Source organism: Moschus berezovskii, chromosome 15 (assembly GCF_049115385.1).
Source record: "Moschus berezovskii isolate FMDL1 chromosome 15, NW_MosBer_1.0, whole genome shotgun sequence".
Classification (NCBI taxonomy): domain Eukaryota; kingdom Metazoa; phylum Chordata; class Mammalia; order Artiodactyla; family Moschidae; genus Moschus; species Moschus berezovskii.
Window position 1 is genome coordinate 72,420,993 of NC_142474.1, and position 11,025 is coordinate 72,432,017.

The 11,025-nt window shown below is 58.6% G+C and overlaps 1 pseudogene; it reads left to right on the forward strand.

Moving 5' to 3' along the window:
- The first annotated feature begins 3,083 nt into the window (after positions 1 to 3,083).
- LOC148775470 (uncharacterized) lies at positions 3,084 to 3,753 on the forward strand (annotated as a pseudogene).
- The last annotated feature ends 7,272 nt before the right edge of the window (positions 3,754 to 11,025 follow it).

An 11,025-nucleotide genomic window follows, 5' to 3' on the forward strand; every position in this document is an offset into this window, starting at 1 on the left:
TACATGGAGATATGCGTCTCTTGAGAACTGCCTAAGAAATTGAGGAACTGGGGTGGGGGGAGCGGGGAGGGGAAGGGAGGAGGGCGAAATGTGACTTTGATTGAAATGTCGGTGGCAACTTTTTGGTGGTCGTGGTCAACATTCTCCCAGCCTCTGGCGTTCACAAGCCCCTGGCAAGAATGTCTCAGCTGTTGCAGCTGTCCCTTCCAGACCTAATATTCGTAATCAATGCGTGCTTTTGACCAGAGTGATAATAGTGATGGATGAAAAGGGGGGCAGGCGAGAATCTCTGGCTCCCCAAGCACTCGGGTCTTTGCTCCGGTTACCCAACTTGTTCCCTCTTCCCCGCCCAGAGCCCTATTTACTCCCGCTCCCGGCGTTTTTCCCCAGCCCCCTACTGCGGCCCCCACCCGGGCCGCCGGGCAGGACTGCGGCGACCTCCCCCGGGCCCCGCAGCTCGCAGGACTCGCTGGGTCCGGCCTCGCAGCCTCGGGCGGAGGCAGCAGAGATCAGAGACAGCCCGGCGAAGGGGCGGGGCGCCCGGGGCGGGGCGCCCGGGGCGGGGCCGGGAAGGGGCCAATCAGCGAGCGAGGCTGCGGCGCTGCCGCGATTGGCCGGCCCCGAGGGCTGCAACCTCCCCGGCCGGTCTCGGTGCTTTGAGCCACTGCATCCCCTAGCGGCGCTCAGGCTGCTGCAGCCGTCTGGCCCCAAAACGCGGCCCTGGTGTGCTAGAGTCGGGCGGGAAGCGAAGTCTCAAGGTTCCACCCGCGGCTCTCCTCAGGGCAGTGTGCAAGGAGAGAGCGTGGGTTCTCCCGCAGGCTTTCCCACGGACGGGACTGACAGTTTGATTTGGGGTTCATTTGGAAGGCATTATTCCCTCTTCGCTTTTCTACCCCACCCCGTAACAATTCCCTATAAATACACCCCAAAAAAGTCAACATAGAAGAGACCGTCCCTGAAAGTAAGTGCTAGAGGATTCCTTCCTTGCGGTGAAAGAAAACCATCCATATTCAACCTTAACTTGGTGTGTGTGTGTAGGGGGGTGTCCTGCTTTAATATACAATCCTCGTAGAAAGATTAACATTTCTTTTGGAAGAAATAGTGGAAACGTGGCTCTTCTTGACGTGGAAGTTTTCTTGAGTCTCCGTTTTCTTAAAGCTGATGTTTGTTAGATGTGTGTTAGAAACATCAGCTTGAGTTTCTAGACACGGATCGGTAAGAAAGTCCCTAAATTAACCCCCTCCCCATGTTTCTCCTGAGCCCACTTAGTCCCTGCTTATTAGGGCGGCCCAGTAAAGGAGCATCGATTTTCCTTCATTCTGACCATGTCTCTCTAGGGCCAGTCAAGCTGCCAGCCTCTCCTGCTCACTGCGCTCTCCAAACCTTTTAATTATTTAGTTTCTGTCTAACATTCACCGGAAACCGCTCCATAAACAAGGACAGACGGACTCATACACATTGTTGCTAAAAGTCCCGAGATTCAGCTTAAGGATGGCTGCAGAGGCGGGAAAAAAAAAAGAAAAGCGCATCTTTGCGCATTGATCTAGGACCCGCCGACACTAGCCGGACCCCAGTTCAAAGCCACGCGGAAACTACCAAACGGAGCTCTTTGGTCCTCTGCGCCAGGACCTGAAAGTCCAGGAAATAAAAGGGACCCATCCTCGGAAAGAGACGCTGCTGACGCCAGGACTTGAAAACGTAAACTTCAGAGGCTAAAGCCGATTTTAAAAGACAAAGAGAAAATATCTCTGAGAAGGAGGCCTGCCGGTGTAGTGGCGCCTCTGGTAACGCTCAAACTTTGGGAGGAGGCATTATTCATTTTAATTAAATCACGAGCACTAAGTCTGGCTGCACCGACCTGAAGAGTCTCCCCCAACCCTTGGAAAAGTAAAAGATCTCGAAGCCCCCTTCTTGGTCTGGGTGGTTTGGAGCTGGCAGAGAGGGGTGGGGGGCTGCGGCTGGGTGCTCGGTGTAATGGAGCCAGCCTGTAGGGGGTACTTAACATTTAATTCCCAGCCGGTCCGCCCCTGTTCCCGGACTGACAGTGGGTAATTGGGAAAGAGGACGTTGCTCTTTTGATGGCCCGCGCCGGCCAGTCTCGCCGACGCCACACTGGGTTTGACGTCACGGACCCAACCCCAGAGCCAGGAGCACAGAGCTGGGGGGAGGGAAACGGAGAGGAGGGGTCTACCGAGCAGGGAGGGCCGAGGTCGTCCCCAGGACCCACGGGGAAGGAAGGGGGAAGGGAGCCAGGCCGGAGAGAGGCTGCGGCGCGTGGCCTGAGGCGGAGAGCCGGGCTGCGGGAGTCCAGGCCAGGCCCGGCGCCTGCCTGACCCGCCTCGCGGGCAAATGCTGGCCGGGCTTCCTCCTCTGGGCGGGCGGGGGGAGTGTGGAGGCTCGAGGCCCGGTGAGGGGAAGAAAAGGTAGTACTGAGCCCCCTCTGCCCTAGCCCGCAAAACTAATCCCAGCCTCCTGCGGAAACGCCTCATAGCCCTCCGGCAGATCTGAAGCGCCCCCCTGCTCCCCTTCCCGGGCTGCTACCCAGGACCCTAGCCTGGGCCGGTCTCGAAAGCCCCCGTCCCTCCTCTTCTCCCCGGGAGCTGCCGGCGGAGCTCGGGCCAGGGAAGCAAGGTGGAGACCTAAAAGGATGCTGCCGCTGCCGCCGCCGCCGCCGCAACAGGGCCCTGGGCTCCTGCTGAGCGCTAGGCCTCCCTCTCCAGGGCAAGGGGCTGGCCGAGGTCTGGATGCCTGGGACCCCTGGGGCGAGCATCCCGGAGCCCTGGCGGCGACGGCGCGGCTACCGCCCAACCCCGGTCGCCCGGAACCGGTACCCGGGCTGAGCGTGGGGCGGCGGGAGCCGGTTGGCCTATCTGAAACGCCAGGCCTCGAGGCGGCTGCTTCAGGCGTCAAGTTGAGCGGGGTGTGTGTGCCCTCTTGGGGAAAGGGTAAGAAATGGAGCCTTCCTTTCTCTCCTCGGTCGGGGTAATCGGGGGCCCACACACACACACTCCCAAACATATGCCCCCCCCCCCAGCTGAGGTCCCTCCCACCCGCCCTCCCGGGAGCTCAGACGCTCTCATCGGATGCAAGTGGGGAACCCAATCCCGCAAAGGAGCTAGAGCCCGTGGCGTAGAGAGGAGGAGCGTGCCCCCCCAGGCTCACCCCTGGGGTCGCAGGACCCAGAGAGCGGAGATCCACGTGGCAGCGTCACCCACCCGAGCCTGGCGACAGGCGCGTCCAGGCGAGCTCCGCGGGGCCGAGGTGTCTGGAGAGCGGCCCCGGGCGCCCGCGCGAGGCCCGCGGAGGGTAACCAGAAAAGCCGAGCCTTGGGGTCGAAGTCATAAAGTTACTAATCCGGTGCAGGGGGAGTGAGCGTGCCTCGGGCCGCCTGGGGCGGTCATTTGAGCGTGTTTACTTAAGGACTTTGCAAGCGGAGCGCGCGCGAAATAGTCGGATTTCCAGCGAGGCAGCAAATATTTGCAAGCGAGAGAAAGAAGCGGAGCCCGGCCGCGCCTCCGCGTCCCTCCCCCCGGAGCCGCGGCGCCGGCTTGGGCGGACCCGGCCGCGCCGTTGAAGACAGAAATGAAGCCGGGAACCTGCGGGGCTGGGGGGCAGGGAGGGCGCAGAGCCACAGCAAAGGCCAAAAACTGCAGTGCGGCCCCTAGGCCCTGGCGAGCTGGGGCTGGGGGAGGAGAAGTCCCTTCCAGCTCGATCAATCTTCCTGGCTGCGATCGGTCAATAAAAATGGTGTGAACCGACCGCGATCGTTGTGCGTCTGGGGAGGAAGTGGAGGCCAGAGGTGCCGAGGCTGGCGCCAGCGCCCCGCACCAGTCCCGTTCGCGCCCAGGCGGTCTGCAAGCCCCAGGCCGGTGGCCAGTTCGTCTCCGGGAGCCCAGCGTGGTCCGGCGAGGCCTTTAATTGGGTGTCTCCATTTTTATAGTTGCCATTGTTGGAGCAATTAGCGAGGGACAATAAGCGCCAAGAGGCGTTTAATTCGATTCCTTGCGCCGGCTGCGGCGCTCTGGAAGAAGCGGCTGGCCCTGGAGGGAAGATCTGGTTAAGTGCCGGCTCCCTGCCTTGCCAGTCTAGTCTTAGATGTGGGAGTTCTCCAGGGGCAAGTTGAAAGCGGAGTGAGAGCTTTCACCCTGGTCCTGGACTGGAAGGATCCCGTCCCAGGTCTTGCTAGCCCCGCGGGGCGCCCCCGGAACCGCTGCGCCCACAGGCAGCACGCGTCCGGCTTGGGTCCCCGATTTCCTGTTAGAGGGAGAAAAGCAAAGAGGACAGGGACATGGAAAACGGCCTCCTTCCTTCTTCGCCCTCGGACCCCCACCTCGATCACCCGAACCATCCCAGTTTCCTTCCCCATTGGGGGAGGAGGGGCAAAGGAGAGAACCCCCTTCTCTCGCGTACACATCTCGCTCTTCACCAAGCACGCCTCGCCACCCCCTTCCCTGCCTCGGCCCTCGGATTAGGTTACCGTGGCCGAGCGAGGATTTCTACTGGATACGAGAATAGCACAGGTAAAGCTGTATAAACAGCTCGCCGGCTGCCGGGCGAGAGGGTTACGCGGGGGACACGGCTCAAGGCGCCACCGCCAGGCCCGGCTGCGCGAGCGAAACGGCGGGGGAGCCCGCTCGGGCGCCGCGTCCGAGACAGCGCAGGCTAAACACATATTACACGACATCTCTGCAGCTCCCCCGCCTCTCAAAACCCCCTTTCTCTTTCCCGCATGAACTGAAATGCAGAAAGTGGACAGTGGGATCACAGGATGATGGAGAGAAGCAGGCGGTGAGCGGTGCTGACGGCGCTGTTCAAATGAAATACAGCTAGCCAGCAGGGAAGCAGAATAAAGGGGATCCCAAAATACACTGGCAAAGGAAAGATGCTCGAGATAGAAGCAGCAAGGGGGAAACCCGCGAGTACGCAAAAGCGCTCGCGGCTCTCGCACTGCTTCTCCCGGCTCCCACGCCCACCCGCCCAGGCCCAGGAAGCCCTGGAAAATGAGCCAGCGATTTGGGGATGGTATGTGGTTTGATTTCCTTTTTTTTTTACCCCTCTCTTATTCATCTATCACCGTTTAAAATTCGAAGGAAACCCGCCTGGGCCAGGACGGGCTACCAGAGAAGTCGGAGAGGATATGAGCCAGGAGATTACCCGCCCAGAACCCGCCCCCAGTGCCAGGCCGGGCCCTCCAGCTTCGAGGGATCCTGGCCCTCCATGTGCAGCTACCCTTTTCTCCCCAGTTGAGAAAAACCCTGATTGTAGCGAGATAAAAATTGGGTGGGTAGGGGTGTAGCGGAAAGGGTTGGTGGGAGGGAGAGGAGAGGGGATTTCTCTTTTGGAGTTTACCAATGCACTGTCAGAGGGGTTGGCCACGGGGGGAGCCCCGGGGCTGGATGGGTGAGAAAGATTTCCCCTTGATGGGGTGGATCGAAAGGACTGCGAGTCACCCTGCGGGGACGGGGCACCTCCGACCTCTCCCTCCCTCCTGGCTTTAGGGGCCTAGGAGACAGGTGAAACCAGGAGAGAAGGGAAGGGATCGGGGTGCTCCAGCAGGTCCCCGCGGTGTGTCCGCGGGCACAAGCCGCGTGCAACACCCAGCAACACCAGTGACTTAGGAAGTAGCCCGCAGCGCCTAGACCCAAGCTCTCCCGATGTGGCGTCCTCAGGTCACGGCTGAAGCCTTCAAGACACCCAGGGAAGGGAGCAGCCACCGCAGGCGAGGAAGGAGTCAGTGGTGAGGGGTCCACCCATGTCAACTCCAGGCCCTCGCATTTGGAGGGCGTGGGCTCCATCTCCCTTCGCCTCCCAGTGTCCCCACTTTGTCGCGGCCGCCTCACCACCCCGCACCTTTAGAAGCCCGGGGCCAGCCCCGAACCCAGCGCTAGTGGCGGCCAACTCTCCTCCGACGGCTTCATTCTGACATTTCAGGAAGAGGAGGGCTTTCTCTTGGGTCTACTGTGTATTTTACTTTTCTAGAGTAGCCGGAAAACTGGGATCTCGATTGCTGAACAATGACAGTGCGCTTTGAGGACTGGGGACGTCATGACCCGGACAGGGAAATGGAGAAAGGTAATCTGTGTCGACCAGGAGACAGCAGAGGCGAGCTTCTAAACGCACCAAGTGTCCGCGTCTTCCTTGGACACGCTGGAGATTGCCGGGCAAAATCTGGGGGGCTCCCCGGCTCTCAGGGGTTCATACTTCGCCTAGCCACCGCCTCTCCCCGCCAGGCCCAGCTCGTGCTCAGCTCTCTGCTGCCTGCCACCTCGCAGACCCCAAGCAATTTGTTATATAAAACAAAACAGCAACCGCACATGTGTACCAGCACACCCGCAGTGACGGACACCCAGGGAGAACTCCGCTCCAGCGCCTTAGGCCACGTTTCTTTCTGGTCCTTCCAAAAGCCGCATCCCTGCCACCACCTCTAGTCCCAGCTGCCCGAAGCAAAAAGGGAGGTTCGGACTTCAAATCTGGGGCTCCCTTGGCCCTTTCCCTGCGGTGGGTAAAGCACTCTCTAGTTACTCCCACCGTTAAGAAAAAGAGTTGATCAGAAATATTTGGTCTGCACACGAAAGGAATGCACTTTTTGCGCAAAAGGCTTCGGACTAGGAGTCCACACCTGAGCACAGCCGAGAAATGGTTAGAATAGCCAGCTGCAGGACAGATCTGGGCCTTCGGAGTCAGCCCCACGGCCTTCTCAGGACCTCCTGCGGTTCCCTGCGTGTACTGCCTTAACCTCCGAGAAAGCGACTCTCAGCCACCCGGCTCCCTGCGTACCTGGCGCACTCCTGGCCTCTCTGGGTGGCCCTACGCTGCTGGGCGTCACCTTAGAGAGGCTCCGCTGATGCGCCCCAGAGGCGCCCACTCCCCTTTCTTCACTGCACCCCCAGAGTCACCCACACCTCGTATATCGTTGGCAAAAGGCAGGATGGCCACATCAAATAAAGCAAAAGGCAGCTTCCCAGTCTCCGGCTTTTGGCAGGAAAAGACAAACCCCAATTCTGATTCCCCAGGACTGGTGGAGATTCCAGTGTAGATGGGAGGATGCACATGGAGGGGCAGGGTGCAGTGCGGGGCTTGTGTCCAGAGAACCACTCAGCCGGATTCTCAGATCCCAGCTGACTTCTCCAGCTAGGAACCTTTAGGCTTGGTGGGACAATGCTGAGGGCTGGGCCTCCTGCCCAGTCCCAGGAAATTGGTATGGGGGCCCCTAAGACCCTACACCCACCTGGGTCTTGATTTGTCTGCCTTGGGCGCTGTATCCCACCCCAGATTCAGATGGGCAGCAAACAATTCATTTCCTCAGGATCACACATTTTAAAGGTTTAATGGTGAGCCTACTCCCCATGACCAGCCATTTGGTCCTACAAGCATCTCCTAACCAGGACCCTTCCTGGGCTGACTCTACCAGCCTGGCTGGTACCCCCCTGCCTCAAGCCTGTCATGCAACCGACAGCCGCCCTCCCCGCACCATTTCTGCCACAAGCACTAAGGGATGAAAGGACTACAAACATTACATTATTATTATTTGTCCCTTTAAAGTTCCTCAACCCCCGCCCAGAACCCCAGCACTCGGGTGAATGTGGGTGACGCAAGAAGAAAAAAAGCACAGGGGAACTGGGAACCCAGCGGAGCGGAGATCCTGAAGGTTAGAGTCCTTTCCATCCCTGCCCAGGACAGACTTACCCATGTCCACTTCCCAGGAACCCCACAGTGTCTGAGATGAAGGAAAAGTGAATAAAAGCAACTCTTGTGCTGAGATACTCTCCTGTTCAGATACTTTCTGAGAATGCAACTTCCCTTGCATTTTAACGTTATCTGTCTTCATTGGGAACTGCTTCCCAACGAGTTACTTCTTGGAGGTCAGCTGGTCCAATGTCCCTGGAGAAAGTAGAATCCTAGTTCCCTCTGCCCCTGCCACTCCCCAGTTCCCTAGCACCCTCTCCCAGGCTGCGGTTTTCTCACCCACTGTAGGGTGCTTCTGGAATCAAAGCTGCCTGCCAGCCACTAAGCTCCCCAGGGGATGTCAGATGCTCACACATCTGGGCTCCAACTTTCAACCCACAGCCACAGCTGTTTCTTTAATTGTATTCAGAGACAATGAGCCTAATAAGGCACTTTTGGGCAGAGGGAAATAAACATGAAATTGACACTCCACAGCCACCTTGGGGAGAAGGCTGAGCTGCTCCTTCAGACTGGTTCTTTCCCCAACCCTCTGCCCTCCCTGAAGAGGAAAACATGTATCCAACCCTTCCCGAGCCTTACCATCCTCTCTTATTTTTCTGTTTAATTTTTTCTCCACATGCCTAGTTCTACTGGCTCTTTCCTCCAAACATGGACAGGCACACATGCACACACCACACTCTCCCAAGGTCATTGCAGAAAGTCAAAGATTTCCAGGGACCAGAAAGAACAACAAGGACTGGGGTCTAGTTCATTTTCTGCCAGGGGCAGCTGTCCTTCTGGAGCGGAGACCGCCTGTTAATTCTCTCCACGTGGAGCAGGGAAAGCCCATGCAGAGCAAGAAGATACTGATATTCACTAACCTGGGTAGCTTGCTCTCCGCGGCCAGCTGTTTTGTATTTTTTTTATTTTTCCTGACTTGCTGGAGATCTGAAGGCAGAAATGACAGGCAGACCTGGCCACTGTTGTCGCTGCCGCGGTCCTCGCCGCCCCAGCTGCTTACGGCATCTCACGCAGGCTTCCAGCGAGAACTAAAACCAGGGTGATGTGCATCCTTCCTAGGAACCCCCTCCCCCGCCTCCTGCTCACTGTGGAGAGCAGAGCTCTTCCGGGTTGCGAAGAGGGAAAGGGAGGGAGGGAGGGTGGGAGGCTGAGGAGGAATGAATTCACCCCCCTTCTGCAAACAGGCACGCTGCACATAAGGAGTAAGTGACACCGGCAGAGTTGGGGGAATGAGGAAAGCCTGTTTGAAATGTGACCAGCCCCCTGGTGCCTACAAAGTCCACTGTCTCTGGCGGGGCTGGAATTAACACTGTAAATGTCACTAGTAGTGTTGACTGGGTCACCAGCAACCATAGATAGAAAAGCTTTAGAAGAGTTTCCCTCCCACTTGGAAGTGGAGACCCAGTGAAAGCATCTAGAGGTAAACCTCATGGCCACATTTAGGCCATAGTCTCAGCCTCCCAGGTCCTACCCCCCACCCCTCCATCTGACTGTTCCACCAGGCTCTGTGTAGGCTGATGCTTCAAAAATGAATACAATCCACTTTCCAGTACCTGCAGCCACAGCTGATCAGTGAAAGTTAGGAAAAGCAGGAAGGTCAGTGACTTCGATCTGGACTTGCTGGCTACAACTTAGCTCTTTGGGGAGGCCATAAAAATATGTGAAGTATGCAGCCACTAAGTAGAAGTTTGAGGAGAGTCTCCTGAGGGGTCCCAACTCTTTCCAAGAAGACCTCTGGGAGAAAGTAACTTCTAGGAAAGTGAGATAAAGGAGCAAGAATCAGAGGTCACTCTGAAGATAAAATGCCAGAAGGAAAATGATCTTATTCGTCTATCTACCAGAGGGAACAAACTCCCGCCCTCAGCCTCAGAAGCCCCTTCTCCTGTATCATCCCTACTTCTGCAGGGGCGGGGGCAGAGATCAAAATAATCCACAGAGGGAGTCTGCCATGAATAAAATTTCTGCAAGAGTAAAACGAAACTCCATAAACATTGGGGTAGAAAGGTCAGCGTCCATTTGTTTTGACAGGTAGAGTTTTCCCTTCACAATATTTATACAATGGGAATGTGGAGACTGACTTTAAAAATAAATCAATCTTTGGGGAGAAATAAAAAAGAAAATGTGTCCACCGCTGGGCCAGGAAGTCAAGAAGTTTCTTGGGCTGGAACCAGTTCGGTAGGAGGGAGTGGCACGATCTGAGGGTTCCAAGTGTTCAGGAGTGGCTGTCCCCCCGCGGCGAGGAGAGGCCATTGGTCAGCGGGTCCAGAATGAGTGGGCAGAGGTGGGGCGGCGCCGAGGCGGGCAGGTGCCCAGCGCAGCCCCGGCGGCCCGGCGGCCGGATCCGGGAGGGGCAGCTGCCCGCGCCTTGGATCCCAGCCTGCCTGCAGCCGCGCAAGGCCCCGGGACCCGGACACTGCACGGCCCGCTTTGCGCCTCGCTCGGCATGCTCCGGGGTCCAGGTTCAAGCCACATGCGGGATGGGCGCGGGGTGTCTTCTCGTTTGCCCAGAAGGCCAGGAGCCGAGCCGGGAGCCCCCTGCCCCCGAGGAAGCCCCGAGGTCCACCTCGCGTCACGGCTCGGCCCCTCCCCGCCGGCGGCCTGGCCCTCCCGCCTGCCGCCACCCAGCGGCAGAGCCGCGTTCTCTGGCGCCGAGGCGCGGAGGCCGCACGGCTGCGCCTTTCGAGGGCGTCAGGGAGGGGTCGCTCCTTGCCCCAACCTGTTGCCCGGCGCGAGTCAAGGAGCCGCGGGCTGTGCCCGGAGGGCGGCTGAGGGTGGAGCCCTTCAGGGCTCCCCGGCCACTCTCTCCTCCTCACTCCTGCCTTGTGGGCAACAAGACCCCCGGGCCCGGGAGGGTCATCGGCCACCCAGATGGCGACAGCTGTCTCCTTAACTTGGGTGTCAGCCGTGCCCCGCTCCTCGCCGTTCTCCAGGGGCCACTCGCCTGTTTCTGCATCTCCCCTCTGACTTCGGCGCCCTTTCGAGGGCCTCCTACCTTCATCTCCTCCCTTCCCCATCAAGGAGTCACCTCCAACCTGCAAAAGCCTTTTACCTTTAGCATCTGGATCCCCGCCCTGCAATACCCCCCCACCCCAGGCTCTCGCTCTCTCCGTCACCCCTCGCACCTACCCACTCCTCACCCTGTCCCCGGGGCGCGCCTGCGACCCTCCACCCGGTTCCGGCCGGTCTGGAGGCCCCTGCCCGCGTTCCTTTTCTGCTGACGCGGGCACTTGCTTGTCTCCGGTCTAAAGTGACTCTCTGGTTAAGGGACTGAGAAACCTGATCGCTTGCACACAGCACCCCCATCGCCCCAATTCTACCTTTAGCAAAAGAAGGTTTAAT